This window comes from Marmota monax, unplaced genomic scaffold (assembly GCF_021218885.2).
Source record: "Marmota monax isolate L192 unplaced genomic scaffold, Marmota_monax_Labrador192_F-V1.1 WCK01_AAM20220418_F8-fsc00007, whole genome shotgun sequence".
In the NCBI taxonomy this organism is placed as follows: Eukaryota; Metazoa; Chordata; class Mammalia; order Rodentia; family Sciuridae; genus Marmota; species Marmota monax.
In genome coordinates this window covers 32,447,844-32,460,393 of record NW_026692781.1, presented here as the reverse complement: position 1 = coordinate 32,460,393, position 12,550 = coordinate 32,447,844, and the positions used below count along the sequence as shown (strand labels likewise).

The following is a 12,550-nucleotide window of genomic DNA, read 5'->3' as shown; positions in this document are numbered from 1 at the left end:
TTTGACACATCTGTGCTCCTCTGTGGAGAGGAGAGACAAATGTAAATCATTATACATGAAAACAATAGTACAGTGTTCACCATGATCCCAGAAACCTCTGCTTATCTTACCCTGTTCAATATTTTAGCCCACAACTTACATAAAGACAGAAGGTAGTGTTTATCAGATTTTCAAATAACAGAATAGAACTTAAAAAGTATCTGGACAGAGTAGAATAAGTATATAAAATTTTAAAAGAATAAAAAAAAGTCTCCCAAAGGACAGAGGGGGAGAAATGCCATTTTTCAAGTCTTATGGCATTCCAGTTGTATGCAAGTTCATGAAGTCACAAGTGATTTCCCCCTTAATTCCTAAGAGTTGATGATTTCATAGGCATTAATTACACTTCAACCATGACTGCAGCAGCAACAGCCACAACAAAAAATAAAAACAAACCACAAGGTCGATGCTTCTTTCAGCAAGCTCTAAGAACATAATTAAAAGATTCAAAAGTCCTAATATTTCCAAACACCATTTCAATAACATTTCAATTGCATCAATGACACCCACACAAAGCATATGCCATCCAAATATATATTACACTAGCTTTACCAGAAACAATTGCTATGATGCCAAGAATGTAACAGTCATATGGAAAATTCACTTTACTTCCTGTCTGGCTACCTCAGTTTCTCCTCCCACTAAATCAGGATGAATGATAATTGCGACAACTTTAAAAGTATAGATTAAAAGATGAATAATTGTATAGATTATAGAGATTATAAAGATGAATAAGCCCTTTGGCCTAATCCCTTAGATGAAGTCCCTTTAGCATCTGTGCTCCTCTTGAAAATAACAACTATCCCACAATTTAAGACATTAGTGACTTTACACTCAAGGTTTCCATTGTCTATTCTGTGGAGGGTGTAGATGCTCATCACCATTCCTGGGGTGCAAAATCCACTCTGGGTACCATGCCTTTAGCAATCCTTTCCTAAAAGAAAAGAACACGGGAGCTTCAGTGTGAAAGTTTAGGAGTAGGAAACTCTTGGAAATGAGACAGAGACCTTTGATTGGTAGGTACAAGCCTGTCAGTTAATGACTGGAAGAGCTGTGAATTCTCACATTTACAGTGCCAAGGAAGCTTTCTGAGGTAGTTGGGAAAGGAGTCCTGAGTGTCAACCCAGCACATAACTTCAAGGGCCAGTTTGGAGTCAATCAAGACAATGGAAATAGAAATGGCTAATTTTCATTTTGTCTTCTCATTCCGCCACCACCTAGGTGATCCCCTCACCCTCACCCACATGAAAGAATTTAAATTGGAGCATTAGTATCAAGGCCTGTTCCCATAAGGAGAGATCCATCTTTACTATGTCTTACTTTTTGTTCTGACCTTGATGGGTACCTGGAGTTTTGTTTGTGTTTGGACATTTTTAGTAAACTGAATCTTTAGTAGATGAGTTTAAAATCCTATAAAAACTTGGACTGGAGACTAACACCCAGATATGTGCCTCTGATGTTGTGAAGGATTTCCTCGGGACAAAAGGACAAACAAACCTGCTGGTGATGTTCCTCCCCTCTGACCTGTGGCTCACTGTCTGCCAATAATCGTAATGGAACACCAATTTCTCATGGTGTGGAAAGGTATTTTTGGAGTAAGACATAATCCTTGCCCTTAAAGCAGCTATAACTTAATTTGGGGGCATACTCATCATATGTAGTTTTGATCAAACTACTACATAGCAGCCAATGCCAAATTCATATATCTGGGTCACAAAATTATTTTTTTCTGGTTAGAATTAGCAGCATAACTCTTTACACAGACCATACAAAGAATATGCATCTTTGTTTTTCTCACTTTATTACAGAAATGAAGATAAGTGTGATTTCCCCCCCTGCTGTGTCTTTGTGGTAGAACCCAAAACATTCCTGGAAGGAAGATTCCTCCTTGTGGTCAAGAGATGGTCTGAAAGGACTCAGGCTGGAGCCATGACCTCTTTACTAGCTTCTCTATACTTCTGTGGAGATATAATATAAATAAATAAGTAAATAAAGCTGCAGAAGGAAAAGAAAATTAAGAAAAGGGCAATATTTCTTTTTATAAAGGGGACAGAGGTCTTAGCCTGCCATCTTGAAGTAGCACCCTTTCTCCACAGAAAAGTCTTACCTGGGCTTCTCCAGTTAATTGTCACCATGGCTGATTTTAGGACTGTCAGCAAGAGTCTATGCAAAAGAGTTCAATGTAGATAAACTTCCTATTTCCGTGTTGCCCTATCTTGCTTGGCCACTGGCCAGGAAGAAATCAGCACTCCAGGGGCTGGACACCCCCTTACTAGTCTTCACAAATGTATCCAGTAGTTTGTAGAAATGTGCAAACAAGGCCTCTGGCCTTGAGATGGGCTTCACAGAGATGTCTATATTTTTAAGATAAGTTATCAATTGGGCTCCATGGTAACAGCTGGCAGGGGGAGGAAAGAGAGGGGGGAGAAGCTCTCCCCTTCTCAAGTATTGTCCTTGAAGGGTTAACTTGCCCAAAAACAGTCGGGGGGGGGGGGAAGCGAACTTCTGAGCCCCTCCCCTTACATGCTGGGTATAAAACTCTGAAACTACCTGAACTCAGGGTTCAGGGAATTGATTGATTACAGCAAAAGCTGTGCCCTCTGAGCCTGGCTGCAGCCAAATAAAACTGTTTCCTAGAATCTTTGATGCCTTGCCTCGTCTGTCCCTACAACAATCTGTGTCCTCTAAAACTATAAGCGAAAGTCTGGACAGTTAAAGAAGCTACCTAAACCAATGTTTATCCTAAATGTGTTAAAATATGCTCTTACCTGAACAGGATGAATCCTGCTTTTGGTGCTTCCTTTGCTTTCTACCGTAGTGACAGCAGCCCCATAGAGAGAACAGATGGGCACCAGGCAGGCAGCCACAGAGAAGTGACTTCAGAGTTCCCACAGGGAAGCTGAAAAGAATTGGCAAAGACAACAGTGGCATTCTGAGGGATAAGAAAGAAAAATATGTATTTAGATGATATATATTTAATTGCTTTGACACAAACATAACTGAGTACAAGTTAAAGCTGAGTCATCACAATGATTTTCGATTTAAGTATGGTCACTTAAAAATAAACTTCTATTACCTGGAATTAAGAAAGCCATTTATCTCCCAAAACTATATTGTTAACAAAATATCTCAGGAATAGAATTTTTATTTGTTCCTATGTCCATTTCAGTTTGTCAGTTGTGACGACTGGTCAAAGAATTAGCTTGTTCCCTTCAAACAATCTAGGTAATGTATTATTTTAGAAAGACTCTGGAGGCATAGGGAAGAAGTTCAATGGGACCACCAGCAAAGCAAGTCATCCAACAATTGAGTGCAGGTAACTTTGGTTCTCAGTACTTAGGGAAGGGGTACCTCAACAAATATTGGTTGGATGAATAATAAAGACAACAGGGCATTTCACCAAATTCTCAGAGGGTTCCATGCATATGAGATGCATTGTACCTATCAGGAGGAGAATGAGAGAAATTGAGTTTGGCCCTGAACTTGGTTATCTGTTTCCAGAAGGAATAGTAGAAAGGGTGGGGCAGTAGGCTTCAAATCTGTCCTTGGCAGACCTTGCAAAGAGAAGAATCTGGGGTTTTCAGTCTAATGGTCTTGGGTTTTATGCTCTCTCACTAGTTCTATAACTTTGGTGAAAAATACAAATTCCCTTAGATCCTCAGTTTCCCTTATTTGTAAAAGGAGGATGCCAAGAACTAGTGTCAAGTTTGATAGCAGAAGTAAGTACAATCCTGTCCCTCTTTTCTCCAATTATCAACAAGTAAGATAGTTAATTTTGCTCTAGCTCATAAAAGATGAGATAGTTCAGCTTTCTTTGTTGAGTGTGACATGGGCAAAAGTGTGCCAGGAATAAACTCCATGGAAAATCAACATAGGATTCAGTTGCACGGACTAGTCTTGGAGGAAGGATACCGGATCTTCTGGGAGATGTGGTTGCAATTTAAGATCATGGCTGTACAGGTGCCACTGCCCTCCACAGCCATACTTCATCCCTGTGAGTTGGACTGGAAGGGTTATGGTCAAGGAAAAAAGAGGAACTAACTCTGTCCATCCTTAACCTTAAATTTTCACATAGGGGAAAAATGACTTCAGGACAGGCGCAATTTCAATGACTTCTTGAAATACCTTGCTTGCCCTACAAGCTTTGGTGCTCAAGTATAAATCAGTTAGAATGTGGGATCTCTTAAGAAACCACACCTTGACCTACCAACCAACGGATGCCAGCCACTTGCCATGGAGGAAAATCATCAGCCTCAGCCAATTCCAGGTCAGGGACACAGACCTCTTGGCAGTTTGAAGCAAGTCCTGTTTCTTTTCTTGGTTTAGAGAGCCTCCTGTTTTAGTCAGCTTTTTGCTGCTATTACTAAAAGACCCAACCAAAACAACTTTAGAGGAGGAAAAGTTTTATTTGAGGGCTCACGATTTCAGAGATCTCAGTCTTTAGAAGGCTGGCTCCATTCCTTGGGGGCTCTAAGTGACCATCATGGCAGAAGAGTGTGCCGAGGGAAGCGGCTCACATGACAATCAAAAGGCAGAGAGAGACTCCACTTGCCAGATACAAATGTATACCCCGAAGCCAAGCCCCCAAAGCCCATCTCCCCCAGCCACACCTCATCTGCCTTCAGTTACCACTCAATTAATTCCATCACTGATCAATTCAGTGATTGGGTTGAGGTTCTCATAATCCAGTCATTTCTTCTCTGAACCTTCTTGCATTGTCTCACACATGAGCTCTTGGGGGACACCTCACATCCAAACCATAACAACTCCAATTTTGACTTTTATTCAGGGCTATCCTTTTTTTTTCTTTCCACACAGAAGAGAAAAAAGTAATCTAAAAGCCATGGAAGTCATTGAGAACAGATGATTCCCACTATAATTGGATCCTCTACAATACCACCTCTTTTAAACAAGATGCCTTGACTTTAAATTTATACTTGACTTGGTGATGGAGAGGACAGAAGGGATGCAGTGAATTAGAGATGGTTTTCTGGGTGGAGCTGGAAAGGCCCCAATGTTGTTTTGGTACATTTACCTCATTATATGAATGTGGAAAATGACAAAGTGGAAAGAATGAGTGACAGCACACTCAGGATGCTGCCCATTTAGCTTCTAAGGGCATATTTTTAAAACATTTTGGGTATTAAAATACACAAATACACAACAAACAAAAAACAAAGTCTGCCAGGGTCTTTCTCTGCCTTCTGGCTCTCATTTCTTGTGTGGGTGTAGATGTGGTTTAATTTGCCCCAGGGACCACCCTATAGCATATGCTCATCTTTATCCTGTGATTCAAGTTTGGGAATCAATCAGGATAACCACCAGGAGGCAGATTGGCAAGACATACACTGAGGCTCGCCTTTGGGAAACTCAAACTGGTTTCGCCTCTCAGAGCTCCTGTTTGTGAACCTTCAGTTGCATGGAAGGGCAGTCCAGGCAAGGAGCATGTGTTCACAGGTAGCCTGGCGTTGGCCCTGGAGACCGATGCTGGAGCCTCAGTTAAATATGATGCTGACCAAGAAGTTGAGGGTCCCCATCAAGGGACAGGGTGATTTAACATCCCTGGAAGCAGAGCTGGAAAAATCCATGTTTTAAACACTATCCACTGGTGACCATTATCCTCACTTAGACTGGGAACCACTGCCCACATGCCATTCCATTTGTAAGACAAGCCACTGACTTTACTCAATTACCACACACATCGAGATGTTTGTAAGGAAGCATAATAGAAGGAAAAAAGTTCAGTTACCAGAGTTTTTAATTTGCTTTGCTTTCCCAAACAAACAAAAGGATATGGTTTTCTCAGATAGAGTAATAAATGTATTCCGGGGTCTGCATTCCTCTCAATGACGTGCATACAGGAAATGATTTTACAGATTGAGGCAATTTTCCTTTGTCCTATTATTATTTATGAATAGTAAAAATCATTTAGAATATATTTGTTGATCTTATTTGCCTGACCTGATCAAACATCACTCTACAATTATAAAATTACATAATACTGTATTGCTTTCTGCTTTATTTTGGCAGGACAAGTGTTTGGCTTTGTTTCAGAGGATAACCAACAAGAATTTGCATCCTAAAACCACCTTGGTTTCAGGAAAACAATAAAAAGGTCTGAAATATTGAAGAGCTATACGCTTTTAAAACTCTTGCCTTCATACAGTTAGATGAAAGGAGTGGGGAACTGAGCTGATTTTTAGCTTTCATGGCCACCTGCAAAATACCCTCTTTGTTCTCTGTTCTTCACTCAAAGTTGGCAAGCGAACAAGGAAGCAGTGGACAAACAGAATTATTTCAATACCCAGGAAATCCACAGGCACCTCCCTTTAGTGGGGGATTGTAGACCAGCCATCTCCTTAGGAGATAAGACATGGAGCAGGGGAGAGGACACAAACATTGCAAGCAGACAGATGAAAGCCAAGGTCCCCGCAGTGTTTGTTAGCTGAGTGACCTAGGGCACACTACATGGCCACGCCGAGCCTTCATTTCATTTCCTAGTCCGTGTTTGGTGTGCACAGCACACAGTACCATTAAGCTCAAGTTAAACTTTGACTGCCTTTTCCTCTTTGCCAATAGGGCTGAAAACAAAAATATTGGGTTGCACATCACATACAACGTCAAGGACGGTGGAAATCAAAGAACATTCCAGTCATAGATTACACCTTGGCTAAATCTCAAGAACTTCAAAAAAAAATTTGAGACCAGAAAATGATTTATCTTCTTCTCTTAAGGGAGTTAAGAATCTCTGCTTAAAGAAGCAAAGTGTTAAAATGTAACCTGTGAAGTTTATCTCTGCCCTTCGGGCACATCCCTTCCATTCTTGCTGGTCAAAACTTGCATCATTATTTGCAAGTGATCTGAAGGTTTAAACTCCTAATTTATGCATGGTCATGTGTCAGCAGTGGTAGAGGGGATGTAGAAGCTACAGTCAGAACTGGGGGAGGAGGTGGAAAGGAGGGGAAATAGGGTCCTAAAAAAGAAAAGCCATAAACTAACATGAATGCAAACACTCTTACAAAATGTGGTCTAAAGACATTAATATAACCAAGTGCTTTCCCTCTAGTAATCCTAACACATTTTATATGTATTATGAGATCCTCTCTTTCTGGCCCCAGCTTCTCCTTCTTCTCCCCTTTCTCAATTCCTCCCTTCCCCTTTCCCTCTCTCTCCGAGGAACTACAGATAAGGATTGGTTTGGATTTGTCACAGGTTGCCCACCTGAACCTAATACCGTCTTTGGCAACATTAAAAAAAAAAAAGATTATTTCTGTCACACTTCCTTTCTCTATGTAAATTTAGCAATAACAATGCAGAACACTTACTTTTCTTCCATTCACAAAGAAAATAAGCTCATCTGAGTCCTTGGAGCAAGACATGATGCCAACAGAGTTGGCTGAGTCTTGTGAGGTTTTCCACCTGCTTGTGTCCCCGTAACAGTCTTGCTGAGGGGCTCCCAGTGGAGGCTGAGGAGCCAGATGCAGAGTCTGCTATCTGAGTGGGCTCCTGCGATCCAGTCCTGTCTCTGCTCCCAACTTTATTTCACCACCTTCCTTGATACTCCCACTTTCCCCCTTCCTTGAGCCACTTTGGAACTTCAATCTCAATTTAACTCTTACAGAACATGTACTTCTCCTTGTCCCAGGGGTAACCCACTGGAAAAACTTTCCAGCCACAAAAACCTACCGTAGTCAGTGAAGTGAAAAGGAATCATGTAAACAAACCACATTCCGGCGAGTTACTTGGTATTGGAAATATTTGTCAGTTTCTTTTTAAATGATTTTTTTAAAATGCATTAAAAAAAAATAGCCAGGAAAAGCAGCATGTGCCTATAATCCCAGAAGTTTGGGAGGTTGAGACAGGAGGCTCTCAAGTTCAAGCCAGCCTCAGCAATTTAGCAATGCCCTAAGCAACTTAGTGAAACCTAGTTTCTAAATAATTTTTTTAAGGGCTGGGGATGTGGCTCAGGTGTTAAGTGCCTTTGAGTTCAATCCTTGGTATTTTAAAAAAAAAAATATGTAAAGCAAAAAGTAAATTTTCTCCTTACTAATGTCTACTTTTCAGTCATCAATCACCGAACTCCTATGTATTCAGTCTTCCCACGAACATACGAATGTATATATGCATATATACATTATTAGTTTTTAAAAAGTGAAATTGAACTGTTCATACTAATTTAAAACTTGTGTTCTCTTCATTACTTAGGATATCTTACCTGTGAAAAGGACAAAATAATGGTATCTCTATGAGGGTTGTTTTGAGGATTAAATTAACTTCTACATGTAAAGTGCTTAGAATAGTGCCTGGCACCGAGTAAGCTCTCCATAAATGTTAACAGCTTTCATTATTGCCTTACTTGTCATGGTATGTAAATCCTCTATTGATTTACAATATAAAGGGTTTTCAGTTTTTCACTATTACAAATACATTGCAATGAAAATCCTAGGACTTTTCCTTTGCATATTTGAGCAAGTGCTTCTTTGGGATGAATTCTTAGAGATGGAATTCTAAGGCTTGAAGGGTATACACACTACTGGATCCACCTAATTTTCCTAAGAGACAAATCATGTGCGAGGGAGTGTGCCTCCCAGCCCTCCCCAGCTCTGAGTAGTATTCATACTGTCATTTTCCAGTATGTGGTGACAGTTTGTGGTTAGCGTTTCTCTTCTTTTGTGAGGTTATCCGTCTTGCTACATATTTAGTGAATATTTGTGCTTTTTTCCCTGGCTTTGATTATTTTCTCCTTTTTGACTTTCTTGTCTACTTGAAGAATTGTATAAGATGGATACTAACCATAATCTGTTATAAATGCACATCTTCCTTCTGCTAGTCTGTTAACTGTCTACTGGGGCACAGCATCTTAGAGAGAACTTCAGTTTCAAGTATCTGCATCCCGTGGGGTGGAGCCCATGCTCACAGGCCTGGCTGCCATGCCAGCTGTGCCTCACTATGCCATTCCACTGCTCTCAGACCAGCTGCTTCTGAGAGGTACAGCATGTGATGGGACAAGTGGGTTCCACGGTCGTGTGCTCATTCCCACTCTGCTGTAAAGTGGGTCCCTTCTGTTTGCTGTGATTTGGTCTGACTTTCATCAAATGGAGCTTTATGCCAGTGGGCTTTATGCCATGTGAGCCCTTGGAGAGGGGAAGGCAATGGTTATCACCATTGGAGGCAGGAAATGTAAACCTTTATCCAGAAAATGTATCATTTCTGTTCAAGCGAATCCTTGCTCCTCCCAGGATGGAAAAGGTTAATGTAGTCAGCCACTGGTCTCCTGGAGGGGTGGTGGCAGATGGAGGGAGCTTTGCCCTGTGTTGGGACAGACAGGATCTCCTGTAGCAGCAGAGCTTGGTAAGTAGGAGCTCCAGCTATTGGATCCCATGTAGCTTCCACCCTGACCTCGTGACTCCTCACACCCTTGGTCAGCACTGGGGTAACTTATGACAGAGGCTGCAAGTGGCCATGCCATTTTGTCTAGTTGGTTGTTTGGCACCTTTTTTTTTTTTTAATCAAAGTGAGATAAGGATTTAGGATAAGGAAAGAGAAACGAACAATCTTAAGGGGGAAAACCCTCAAACCATTAAAATGCAGAATCAAGACACTGAAATGCAGAAAGCACAGTTGCAAACCTTGGCAAGTATCCTTGGCCCACACCCTTGTAAAAATGAGGGAAATAAACAAGCACAGGAGAACTGGCACAAAATTGTGCAGCTCCAGCCTGGACCCACCTCCAGTCTGGCCCTTGATACGTTTGTCTATAAATATTGGACCCCCAGCCCAAGTCAGGCTGCTTCTCACTCTTGAGACAGCCGCATTCTTCTTGAATGTGTATCTACCTTCCTAGATAAACTTCTCTCTATGCCTTTGTCTGGCTTGTGCTGAAATTCTTTCCAGTCATGTATGCCAAGAATCTAGCTAGTCCTGACTTGAGTTTCCCCCCTCTTCTCTGACTCCTTCAAAAATGTCTCCAGAGACATCCCTTCTCCCGTGACAATGGGAGCTTCTGCTCAGTGTTAACCTGTAATATAAAAATCTTCACATATTGGGCTCACTCCCATGTGTCCATTTATATACTTTTTGTCCCGTCTCCCAGTCTTTCCCCTCCCAGGCCCCTGAGCAGCTGGCCAAACCATTTGCTACTCCATTAATATTTTTGACCTTGGGTGCTTCTATTTTCCACATAAAGTGGAGAACCAGCTGTGCTACCCAAAGCTCTGCCTGTTGGGAGACCTGCCTCTCACCTCTTCTTAAAGGGGCCAGAGTGCACATAACACATAGCTAGGTTATACCTACATTTGGAGCCAAACCACTTGAACCAAGGCCAGCTTCTCCTTCCCTGTAAGCCTGTCATGAGAGGCCTTCCAGCCCATCCTGTAGCTCTAGTTGCGAACTGAGGGAGAGAGGCTGATGCAACAGCAGTGAGGGATTGGGGACTGGGGACCTGCTCTTGGTATTTGCTTAATCCTTACATTCACATAGGAGCTGGATTCTGCATGCTCTGCTTCCACCTTACCTTACCTCATTGCTTCTGAGCTTTCCAAGACTTTAGGACTTGCATTCTAACAAGATCCTTCATTTGCATTTGCACATTTAACTATAGAGAAGTTAAAAGAGGGGTGAAAGTGAGAGTACCTTCCATGCAGAGGACACAGGCAGAGGTTCCAAAGTGAAAAATAGAATGGGAAATCCAAATGGCGAAAGAGAGGGGATCCTGAGACAAAGCTAAAGAGAAGGTCAAAGGCTGGAATACACAGAGCACACATGCCACCTTAGCGAATTGGGATGTTGTTCTGGTGGGATGAATAAGAAGTCATTGAAGGGTTTTAGGTCAGGGCTGAAAACATGATTGTGTGGGCGTATTCACAAAACTTTAGCTTCAATGTAGAGAATATTTAGAAAGGGAAACAAAATATATGCAAGGAATTCAGAAAGAGACTATTACAATCATCAGTGGAAAGATTAAGGTAGCTTGGAATAACATGGTATCCATGGAAATAAAGAAAGTGAGAGGCAGATTCAAGAACAGGTGTCTGAGTCGGGATTGGCAGGATGCCTGAATAGATTCATGCATCAAAAGAACAGAGCACCTTGAATCACTTTTCTATTTCTGGCTGAACACCCATGCATGGTTGTACTGACATGGAAATCTGTTTGGGACACATTAAGTCTGGTGAACTTTGAGACAACTAAGTGGCAGTAAAAAAACAAGAATTAGGTTTAGAGGGCCAGAGCTAGAATAAGAGAGTCATTCCTGGCCATAGGAGTAAAAGTCACTTATTAGGAAGAAGGTGGGAAATTCCAACATTTATACAGATGTGACAGAGGGGGAAGAGTCAGCAAAGGGACCAGAAAGAAGGCACTCACCAAAGATGGAAGAAAGCAGAGGAGAACTATATCTCCCGTCTACCCCAGCTCTCCTCTGGTCTATGTCAAATCAGCACTCGAGGTGATCTCATAAGACAGAAATAAGTTTATGCTGGTTCTCTGCTCTGTATCCACCTAAGTTAAAAGCCCAAGTCCTCATAATGACCTGCCCCCTCTTCACTCGTACAAGTCATGCACCATTGCTGTTCCACAAACAGGCCAGGCTGCTCCCTCTAAGGGACTCTGTTCCACTGCTCTCAGTTTCTGGAATGTTCTTCTTCTGGACACTTGCTTGGCTCACACCTCCACCATCTCCATTTCCTCAGCAAGGCCTTCTCTGACCTCATCCAGCTGCACGCTGCTTCCTGCCCCCATCCCACCCCACTGGCCTTCACCTGCTTTATTTTTACTTTTCCCCTTAGCGCTAATCAGCATCAATCCCACTCCAAACTTACTTGTTACGTTCTTTATTTTGTCTGTGTCCCCTGAGCAGAATATGATTTTCCCAAGGACAGAGATCACTGTCTATTTATTTTTCTACTTATACACCCTGAGAGCCTGGAACAGGGCTTGGCATTGAGTCAATGCTCCATAAATCATTGTGAACAAGAGAATCTGCTCTTTAAAGGGAGATACTTATGGACCCTAACAAGATGACCTCAATCATTAGTCTGAGCAACCGATAAACTGCTATAATCTCAACCCGACCCTGAGACAATTCTGTAGTTGAAGATGTCAGAGAAGAAGATATGACAAGATGTCTCTAGCACTTTATATCTATATGGGGATTCCTCTTATGGCTATTAGTGGAAATGGGGTTTTTCGCCAATTATATCTTGCTGTTAGCCTCCCTTTGAGGTTTCCATATCTTTGATAACAGTGGAATAAATTTCTTATGATACTCATAACTTCTCAAACTTTTCCAAGTTTTCTTTTTTTTCTTCTACAGATGCATTTCTAAAAATTTGAGATATGATATAAGTACCATAAAACTCACCTTTTTGAAGTACACAATTTAGTGGGTTTGTTATATCAAACACTACCACTAATTGCAGAATGTGTTCAATACCACAAAAGGAATCTCATACCCAATACAGTAACAGTCACCTCCCCTATGCTTTCTCTCCTCAGTCCCAGGCCACCACTA

The 12,550-nt window shown here is 41.6% G+C and overlaps 1 long non-coding RNA gene and 1 pseudogene across 1 annotated transcript; both read right to left on the bottom strand.

Moving 5' to 3' along the window:
• LOC124094656 (aldehyde oxidase 3-like) overlaps nt 1-7,716 on the bottom strand; it is a 90,604-nt pseudogene extending 82,888 nt beyond the window's left edge.
• On the bottom strand, nt 1,824-2,207 carry LOC124094598 (uncharacterized). The gene is made up of 2 exons (XR_006852287.1): nt 2,147-2,207; nt 1,824-1,997 (listed from the first exon to the last, which is right to left on the bottom strand). It is a non-coding gene; the product is annotated as an uncharacterized LOC124094598 (long non-coding RNA).
• Nucleotides 7,717-12,550: the final 4,834 nt, after the last annotated feature.